This window comes from Vombatus ursinus, unplaced genomic scaffold (assembly GCF_900497805.2).
Source record: "Vombatus ursinus unplaced genomic scaffold, bare-nosed wombat genome assembly UNPS02014810.1, whole genome shotgun sequence".
Taxonomy (NCBI): Eukaryota; Metazoa; Chordata; class Mammalia; order Diprotodontia; family Vombatidae; genus Vombatus; species Vombatus ursinus.
In genome coordinates this window covers 35690933-35701529 of record NW_020954588.1, presented here as the reverse complement: position 1 = coordinate 35701529, position 10597 = coordinate 35690933, and the positions used below count along the sequence as shown (strand labels likewise).

At 35.9% G+C, this 10597-nt stretch overlaps 1 pseudogene; it reads left to right on the top strand.

The window, feature by feature from the left end:
* The first annotated feature begins 3615 nt into the window (after positions 1 to 3615).
* LOC114053238 lies at positions 3616 to 4150 on the top strand (annotated as a pseudogene).
* The last annotated feature ends 6447 nt before the right edge of the window (positions 4151 to 10597 follow it).

Sequence of the window (10597 nt, the reverse complement as noted above, 5' to 3'; positions counted from 1 at the left end):
TCTGTTATGCTAATGCCCCTCCTTGCCCTAGGACTGCCACCCAGGACTGTGACCTGGACTTAAGTACAGACAAAGCAACAGAGTCCTGCACCAGTGCCAGCAAAGAGACCCCTGAAGTCCCCTTCTGATAAGTTGTTCAACCACATAACCATCTGTGGTCTGAGAGCTCCAGAAACAGCTGCTGCTGCTTTGTTCCCAAGGCCTGCTCCTGGTTTTATGGGGCTGTGCTGGGACAGCTTGCCTTAGACTGTGCTCCGCTCTCACCCAGGTGCAAAAGCTCCTTCCTGTGTACCTTCCAAGGTGTCTCTGGCATCCATGGGCTGGAAGCTGACACTGTTGCCAGTAATTCAGCTGGTCTGAGGCCTACTCCATGTTTGTTGGGGCTGTGGCTGTATTGGTGTGACCTGCACTGGACAGCCCTCTCCTTTCACCGTAGTACAACAGAACTTTCCTACTGACCTTCCAATTTGTCTTGGGCTGGAATTTTTTTTCACTCCATCTTTTTTTTGGTTCTGCTGCTCTAGAATTTGTTTAGAGTCATTTTTAAAGGTATTTGGAGGGGTTTGGGGGAGAGTTCATGTGAGTCCCTGCTTTTAATCCACCATCTTGGCTCCACCTCCTTACTCTGTAAATTTCTTGAACTCTGTTCCTTTATATTGTTTTTCCCTTCTAAGTTCTTAAAAGTGATCTTGCCCATTCTGCTTTTGGACACCTCTAATGTTGGGGAAGATTTTCTTGCATTATATCTATTTCTTCCTCTCAAAAACTTCTCAGTGTTCTTCATCCTTAACCCTGGGGCAAAACGGGGTAATCATCTTCAAATTGAAGTCCTTTAAATACTTGAACAGATCTTTCATGCCCACTATGCACCTACGGCTTCTTGTCTCTGGCCTAAAAGCCCTCGGTTCTTTGAAGCAATCCTCACATGGCAGGATCTTGAAGGTCTTTGTTGGTCTGGTTGTCCTCTGCTCTCCAGGTTATTCATTTCCTTCCTAAAATGTGAAGTCCAGAACCAAACACAACATTCAGATTTAGCTCATTCATGTAAATGCAGGGGGACTATAGCCAACATGATCTTTGAGTTAACAATTTCTTTTTTTTTCTTTTTTATTAATTTATATTGATTTGTCAACAATCACGTCCATAAGCTTTTGAGTTTTAAATTTTTCTCCCCCTCCCTCTCTTCGCCCCTCCCCATGATGGTGCACAATCTGATATAGGCTATACATATACATTCCTGTTAAACCCATTTTCACATTAGTGATGTTGTAAGTAAGAATTAGAACTAATGGGAGGAACCACCAGAAAGAGGAAACAAAACAAAACAGAAGAAAAAATAGCAAATAGTCTGCTTCGATCTGCATTCGAACTCCATGGTTCTTTCTTTGGATGTGGATAGCATTTTCCATCATGAGGTTTTTGAAGATGTCTTAGATCTTTGTATTGCCGAGAAGCGTTAAGTCTATCAGTATTAGTCATTGAACAACATGACTGTCATTGTGTACAACGTTCTCCTGGTTCTGCTCACTTCACTCAGCATCAAACCATATAAATCTTTCCAGGTTTTTCTGAAGTCTGCCTATTCATCATTTCTTATAGCACAATAGTATTCCATTACATTTATATATCACATTCATATTTATGATTTAGAGTTAATATTTGCAATGAAGCTGAATTTCATGTTAAGTTTTTAATCATCATACCATGGTGTTGACTCATATTTTCTTTGTCATTATGTTTTAAAATTATATTTAAAATTTTAATTGACAAACTTATATTCTCTCATGCCCTCCTCTATTTTTTTTAAAGATCAAAGCCCTTGTAATATTCATAGTCAAGCAAGAACACAGTCAAGTTTTGACCATCATAAAAAATACAGGACCCATTTTACATCTTTAGTCCAATGCTTCTCTATCAAGAGATAGGTACAATATCTCATTATGTACCTCTGGAATCTTTGCATTGCATTAATGAGTTTTTAATGTCTTTTAAAGTTGCTCGTCTTTATAATGTTGTTATTGTTTAAATTGTTCTGCTTCTACACACTTCATTCTCTGTCAGCTCACAAAAGTCATTCCAGTTTTCTCTGAAACCATCTCTTTAATAATTGTTTATGTCACAATGTCATTCCATTAAATTTATATCAATTCTTTACAATTTGTAGAAATTGTTTTCCTTTCCTACTGTCAACACCTGATCTCTATTTTTTAGTTTATCTCCAGATTACTGTAAATGTTTCCAAAATCATCTTCTTAACTATAGGTCATTGTATGTTAATTAATGTCTTTACAATACTGCATGATGTCATAAAGAATTATTTGTTTATGTTCTCTTTACATTCAGAATTTTCAGTGTTTCCACTTTGCTTATAGGAATAATTTTAAAGTTTGAAATCTGATCTTCAAGGCTCTTCATAATATGTTCCCAATTTACCTTCCCAAAATTATCTACCATTATTGCTCTACACGTACATCTGCTCCAATCCTACTGGGCTAGATTATTTACTAAACATATCATATGCCAAACTACCTCTCCATCATTTCTCATATCATTCTCTCTGCATGGAATGCCTTCTTTTTCTTCTTTCAAGAACTATAAGCAATACTCTTTCTTTTAAATCCCATTTCTTCAATGAGCTCCCCCTCCCCAGCCTTCAGTGATCACTGTCCTTGGAATTTCTGTCATTTATTAAAGGGAAGGGAAGGGAAGGAAAGGGGAGGGGAGAGGAGGGGAGGAGAAGGAAATACTGGCTTGAGGTTATTGTGGGTTGAAGTCTTAAGTAGAGGTTTTATTAAATTGTTTCTGCGGTCCCTTCTAACTCTAAGATTCACTTCTGTGATTAATTTTGAAAACATCTCATATCAATTACAATTCTTGACTCCTGTTAGAATTTATACATGAATAATTTAATTAGAAATATTTCATTTCATTAAATTTCTTTAAGTGAGGGAGGATGCCTGGCAATGGAGCTTAGTTTGTATTTAACAATAAGTGATTTAGCTATTTAGGTCAGATTCCAAATGAATGAATAAAAATGAGTAAGCATTTACTCTCTTCTGTGTTCTGTGCTCATGAAAGTGGGATTTTTTTAAAATTTTACTTTCATGCTTTATTGCTGCCTTTGGTTTTTTACATCATAGTTATTTCTGGATATATTCTCCACCCCTCTCCACCTATCACACTGTAAACCTTTCCTCTGTTTTTCTTTCTATTAAGAAATCAATTACTTCTTAATTTATTTTTATTTTTGTCTGTTCTCATTACTTATTTTGCTCTGTTCATATTTTATTTATCATTATTATTTATTTTATAAGTAACATTTACTTTTTACATCTTGAGTTTTAAATATTTCCCTTCTTCTTCCAGCCATTTCCCTATTCATTGAAAAGGGAGGCAATATGATATCAAATATACATGTGAAGTCATGAAAAATATATTTCCATGTTAACCATGTTGCAAAGAAAAGTCAAGAGAAATAAAGTGAAAAAAAGTGTACTTCAGTCAGCACCCAGGGTTCAATAGGTCTCTCTCTGGTGGTGAAGAATATTTTTCATCATGAGTCCTTTAGAATAAACACACAAGCGCCGCTCACACCTAGCTCAGGGCTGCCTCCCTCCTTCTGTCACCATGATTATCTACCAGGATCTTATCAGCCATGATGAGATGTTCTCCGACATTTACAAGATCTGGGAGATCACGAACAGGCTGTGCCTGGTGGTGAAGGGGAAGATGGTCAGTAGGACCAAGGGTACCATTGATGATTCACTCATCGGTGGAAGTGCCTCAGCTGAAGGTCCTGAGGGTGAAGGAACAGATGCCAGTATAATCACTGGAGCTGACATAGTAATAAACCATCATCTGTAAGAAACTAGTTTCACAAAAGAATCCTACAAAAAGTACATCAAAGACGACATGAAATCAATCAAAGGCAGACTTGAAGAACACAAATCAGATAGAGTAAAATCTTTTATGACAGTAGCTGCAGAACAAATCAAACACATCCTTGCTAATTTTAAGATCTATCAGTTCTTCATAGGTGAAAGCTTGAATCCAGATGGCATGGTGGTTCTCTTGGACTTCCGTGAGGATGGTGTGGCTCCATATATAATTTTCTTTAAGGATAGTTTAGAAATGGAGAAATGTTAACAAATTCAGCTGATTACTTTGAATCAGCTGTCATCATAAGTGGCTGTTCCTTTTTGTCATCTACACAACACCAGGACTAAGAAAAACTTGGACTGATGTCATCTTGAGCTTTATTCATTTATTTTTGACCTTGATTTATTTGGAGTGGAGGCATTATTTTTAAAAACACATCACGTAGGTTGTCTAAAATAAAATACATTTAACCCCTGCCCCCAAACCAAAAAAGAATAAACACACAAACAGTAAGATTTTAGGGCAGGAATTATTTTAATTTTCATCTTTGGATCCTCTCTTCCTGGTTCATTTCCTAATGCATAGTAGTCACCTCCTAACTGCATATTGAGTGGAAATGAGTTTAAATTAATTCATTTCAATTCAATTCACTTCAAAATAGAATTAAGAAGTAATTATTTTGGCATGACAACAAAAATAATCAAAATGTCTTGATGTGTTTTAAATCTAAGGGACTCCATTGAAAATATCAAGCTTCTCTAAAGGGTGGTACAGGGAAAGACAGGAGTTTCTTCAATAAATGATGATCAAGCATAGTTAATAATTAAGTCATCATGACACAAGCATTCTTTTTGGAAACTTTTTTTTCATGAGACTAATGGAATAATGAGCAGATTTTATTCATAGTTATGCTTCAGTGTGTGAAAAGTACTAGTGTACATATTCCTCTATGATCTTGAATAATTCACATAGGCATTCTGACCTTTATGAGGCTTTCCCATTTCTAGTACATTTCACTCTAAGAGAAAAATGCTAAGAAGTCTTTTGTGGTCTTCCAGTCTCTTTTTATTTAATTACACCTCAATTTTTTTTTAAAAAAATGAAAAAAAGTTTGTCAGCATATAACAATTTAAACATGTACTTTCAAATCCTGAAAGTTTGAGGTTATCTTAAGAAAAAAGATGGAATACTTATTGCCCCATATATGACAATTTCTTATACATAACCATTTATATTAATTCTTCCCTGTCAAATCTGAGAAATGAAAAGTGTCTTAACATGAAATAATCATTGAAAAAATTATAAAGTAAATTACATGCATCAGACAAAGAAATGAGTAAGAATTAAGAACAGAAACTCTGACCCCTAATTATTAAACTACCCTCAGAGACCGTGCCTTGAAAAAGACCTAAAAGTGAGGTCATATTCTATGATTGATTGAAGTTTTGATGAATATTTTTGACACCATCAGATGGGTCCCAGATCATAGCAAATTCTTTCCTCAAGTAAAGTTGGATAGTCTAACACATTTTACCCTAAATGAAAAAAAATGCATATATGAATGGAAGCATAAAATTACCTATGGATTATGTTTGGGGGTGCATTTGGTTGGATTTTAGGTAAGAATATTTATGAATATTTCCATTCTGTGAAAGGGGATATGTTGCTAATTAATCTCAAAATATAGCAGCTATTTCTGCTTAGCAAATCATAAAATAGCTTCCATTAGATGGTTGTGGTCTAGCACTATTCTAAGTGGTACAAGCATGAAGGACAGGAATACAAATGCAGAAGGAAAGGGCTGGTAAAGCTTTAAGAGAGGCCTGCCCCTCTGCCTCATTCCCTTTTCCTGTTCTAACTATGTTAATATTATAGAATCAGCAGTGTTGTGGGTGGGTACAAATCTTATTTGCTAAAAATGAAATGCTATATATTTACACTCTTTTTCTCAACTTTTTTATGAATACATAAGAGAAGGAGAAAGAATTAACAGGTACGTTGATAAGAGAAATCATATATTCATAGAATTTCCAAGTTAGAGAGGGCCTTGATGATCATGTAGTTGAGTCTATACTTGAAAAAAAAAAGGATTTCTTCTACAACAAACCTCTTGACAAATGATCAGGCAGTTTTTGCTTCAGGAGGAGAAGGGAGTGAGCCACCACTGCCTCCTGAAAGAGCCCATTCTAATTCAAGTCCTCTCTACTTGCTAGCAAAGTTTTTGCTTTGTTTTTTCCTTCTACCAACAGGCCTAAATTTCTCCTGACAATTTCCACCCATTGTTCCTGGCCCTTCCTTCTGTGGCCCAAGTTGAACAAATGTTACTTTTGAACATGGAAGCTCCTCACATATTTGAAGACTGCTATTACATACTAGGATCCCTTCCACTAATTTTCCTTTTGTCATATTAAATATTCTCAATTCTTTCATCTGACCCTCAAATGGGAGGGAATCACGACCCTCCACCATTCTGATTGCCCTCTTCTTTATACCCTGAAGTTTATCAATGTCCTCTGGACAATGTGACTCCCAGATTTGAACACAAAACACTGGAAGTGATCTGATCAAATGAGAATATAGTTGGAAAATGAGTCTCTCCATTCCTTTTCACTATGTCTCATTCTTAATACAATCTAAAATCCGTAAGAACTTTTTTCACTTTAATATCACGCTACGCACTGATCCTGACCTTGAAGTTCTTACTTAAGGGATTTTTCTATTACATAATTAGTAGTTGCAATAGAAAGTTATATTTGAAAGACCTACCTCAGTTTCTCAGATGAGAAATTATAGTGGATCACAGCATTTTGACTTAGAGATGATGGCAGATTGAATCAAGTGCAATCTTCTTATTTCAGAGGGAGAAACTGAGGACAAGACAGGTGAAGTAACATGTACAAGGTGACACAGTACATAACACAACCAATTTTTGATCCCAGAGCTTCTGACACAAAATTTAGACCACCAATAAGTATATGCTAATTAAATTCAATATTTTCTAGTTAGAAAATGTTTAATATTTTTCAACTTTGCAGAAGATTGTTGTATTTTATAAGCACTCTAATAATTTTAGACAATTTATCCCTTATGAATTTGGAACAGTTTCTATGCTAGGAGTTTGGAGTGGGTTAAACCAGTTTGATTTACTATTAGCCTTAGAAACAACTTCAATTTTTATTCATTTGTTAAAATTCAGTGAGTCTCAGACAAAAGAGAAAAGAAAAATATTGAGCTCAAGTCACTTTAATATTAAAGAGTTTGCATAAATCAGAATTAAATTAATTTCATGAAAATTAGAAACAAGTTGCCACTTACTACATTAAATAGTCCATCATAAGGCACAGAAAGTCATTTTAATAAACATCATTCAGAAGTTCATTTATATAATATTTTAATCAGATTTTTCTAATGAAATGTATTTTACATTTCCAGTAAGTACACTTTGAAAATGATGCTCATGCATTTGCATGTTCCTAAGTTATCTTTATCTATGTCAGGTCCAAATGAGAACAAGTATGATCCTGCTGAGTCTCTGATTTTATTTTCCCTCCTATTTTTTTTGGGGGGGGGAGATTATCTATGCCATTTCCCCCATCTTTACCTATGATATATCTTTAGGAAGAGTTTATGCTTCTTTAAATTTTGAATTGCCTTACTTTATAGTAATCACCAAATGCATTTTCCATTAGGGTTATTTATTCTTTAAAGTATCCTTTACTGTTATGAAGAAAATTAGCTCTACCTAAAACATTATTGAATTGCATGTGACAGAACGATTTTCCTTTTAGTGACAAATGGCAGTCATTGATATTGAACAAATAGGGTATATAAAGTTGTACTGTAATGGACAATGAAAATGTCAAAGTGAAGATGAATTCCATTTAACCATAACATTAACGATTTCTAGATGCCACCATTAAGGTGGTATCAGATTCAGAATCAGGGCTTATTAGCCCTGTTCTTCTTTTTAAGTCAGACTACTACATCTGGAGTGGAGGAGCATAGTTTTAGGTCTGAGTGCCACCTCTCAGGAAGAACATTCACAGAATGTTCACAAGAATTAAAACAAGGATGGGAAAGAGCCTTCAATGGATGACATTTGAGGACTGGTCAATGAAACTAGAGACATTTAACTAGGGGAAGAGAAGACTTGGAACATGGTGACTATTTTCCAGTATTTGAAAGTCTATCATGTACAGGGATTAGATCCCTGCTGATTGACCACAAATGGCAGAACTAGGAGCAATGGGTACAAGTTACAAAGACTTAGATATAGACTTGATGAAACACTTTCAAAAACTTAGACCTTTCCACTAGTCATTCTGCTTGTGCTATGTAAGTCATAGAAACAGTAGGCTTCAGATTCAGCATACTCCTTATTCCACACTGCTACACCTATCACTAGGTGACCCAGTGGATAGAGCTCCAGATCCAATGTTAGGATGACCTAATATCAAATTTAACTTAAGATACATACTAGCTGTGTGACCAAGGAAAAATAATTTAAAATATTTCTGCCTCATTTTCCTTCTATGGAAAATTTAGATGACAATAGTACCAACATCCCAAGGTTGTGTAAGGATCAAATGAGATATTTGTAAAATACTTAACACAGTGCTTGACACATAATTGGCACAGTTGGTTTTTTCCTCCCTTTGCTTATCAGGTAAACAAGCATTTATTACAATGTTCCAGGAAATATCTTAGGCCTTGGGGATGCTTTATCTCAATTTTTTGTCTTTTCTATCAATGAATGAGATACTCCCCATCCTTTTTCACTGACTTTAGCACCTGACTTACAGCCTTCTTCTCTATCCAAAACCTCCTATCATCTTCAGCATTTATAATGAAAATGCAATGGCTTCCTATTATATCCAAGATCAAATAAAGAATACTGTCTGACTTTTAAAGCCCTTTACAATCTGCCCCTTTCCTTCTTTCCATTTTATTTTATTAATTTAGAAACATCTCCCTCCTAAATGGTCATATAATTTATGCTCAACCCATAGTAGACCCTTCTGACCTTCTACTGGTATGATTAGCCGCAGCCCAACACACTTTACATTGACCTTGACACTGTGATGCCATTTTGGCCCCTTTCAGGCATGATGCACAAGCAATAAACTTAAACTTTACTACCATCTCTCACCTCCTCCAGATGCATTATAATTCAGCAGCCCTGGATTTTTTGCTGCTCCTCAGACAAGATGCTTGATTTCCCATCTCTCTCTCTCTCTCTCTCTCTCTCTCTGTGTGTGTGTGTGTGTGTGTGTGTGTGTGTGTGTGTGTGTGTGTGTAAACTGGCTTTCCCCCACAACTAGCTTCCATTGTTTCCTTCAAGACTCAGTTAAAATCTCACCTTCTATAAAAGGATTTTCCCAATTGGCTCCCCAATCCCTAACCCCACTGCTAATGTTTCCCTTTTGTGACTCGTTCCCCTTCACACTATATATATCTTCTATGTGTCTCTTCATTGTACAGGTAAGGAAACTGAGGACCAAGGAAATTGAATGACTAAACCAAGGTTACAGAGGCATTTATCATCAGAAGTGGAATTTGAGCCTTACTTCCCTAACTCTGAAGCAGAGTTTTTTTTCCCCATAATTCCATACTCCCTCCTCATTAACAACTTCATCAAAGTTTTCTGCCTTGTATTTACATACCCCTGAATTTTGGTGAATTTGAAGAAAAAGAAACTCTGCTGTTTCTTCAGAGCAATAGGCCTAGATATGGTATAATCCCTCTGGTTCCAAAGCCAGTGGTCTTTCCACTATGTCATGCTAAGCACCAAAGTTCAAACCATTACTCTGTTTGCTACCTTTGTACCCTTGGTCAAGTTACTTAGAACTTACTTGGATCCAATTATCTCATCTGAAAAATCAGGTCATAGTTCTTGATATTCTCTAAGGACCCTTCTACTCTATATCAAGGCTTCTCTAGCTTCTATCTATATTCTACCTCAGCCACTGTCAGCCATGGTTACACATGAAAATTCAAAATCACTTGCATTTATACAGAATCAGAGAAAATTAGATTGATGAGATCCGAGAGGCCATCTACTCCAAGCTATAAGCAAAAGGAATCCCCATCATAGCTTACTTGACAAATACTCATACAGTCTGAATTGAAGACTACCAAGAATGGCAAACCCATCACCTCTCAAGGCACCTCATTCCATTTTCAGTCAGGACTAATTTTTAGGATTTTTTTTTTACCAACATGAAGCCTCAATTTATATCTTTTTCTTGCAATTACCATGAATTGTTCTCTTTTCTTCCTTCTAGTATTAAATAGAAGTTTAATTCCTTTTCAGTATGATGACTCCTCCAACACTTGGACTTTTTCACACCCAAAGTTCTGAGCTTAGAAAATTTGTTCTGGGAAAAAATAATTTTCTTTCAATCCCTCATACCTCCTCACTCCTCCTAGACTAGTCTTCACACTCTTCTAGACTTCTGGTCTCTATATCCATTCCTATTCTCTCAGATTATCAAACATATTTTGGCTTCACACACCTCTTTTCATTTCTTGAACCAATAGTAGGATATCCCAAGGATGCATTCTCTTCAGCCCCCCAAACCTTCACCCTATTGTACTTTCACTGCCTTTATTTGGCTAATCCTTATATATGGGTAACTTCATTGTGAGCTTTCCCCACTCCTACTATGAAGCAAGTGAAAAATTCTAGAGGAATATTGAACACTTGATGACTGAGACC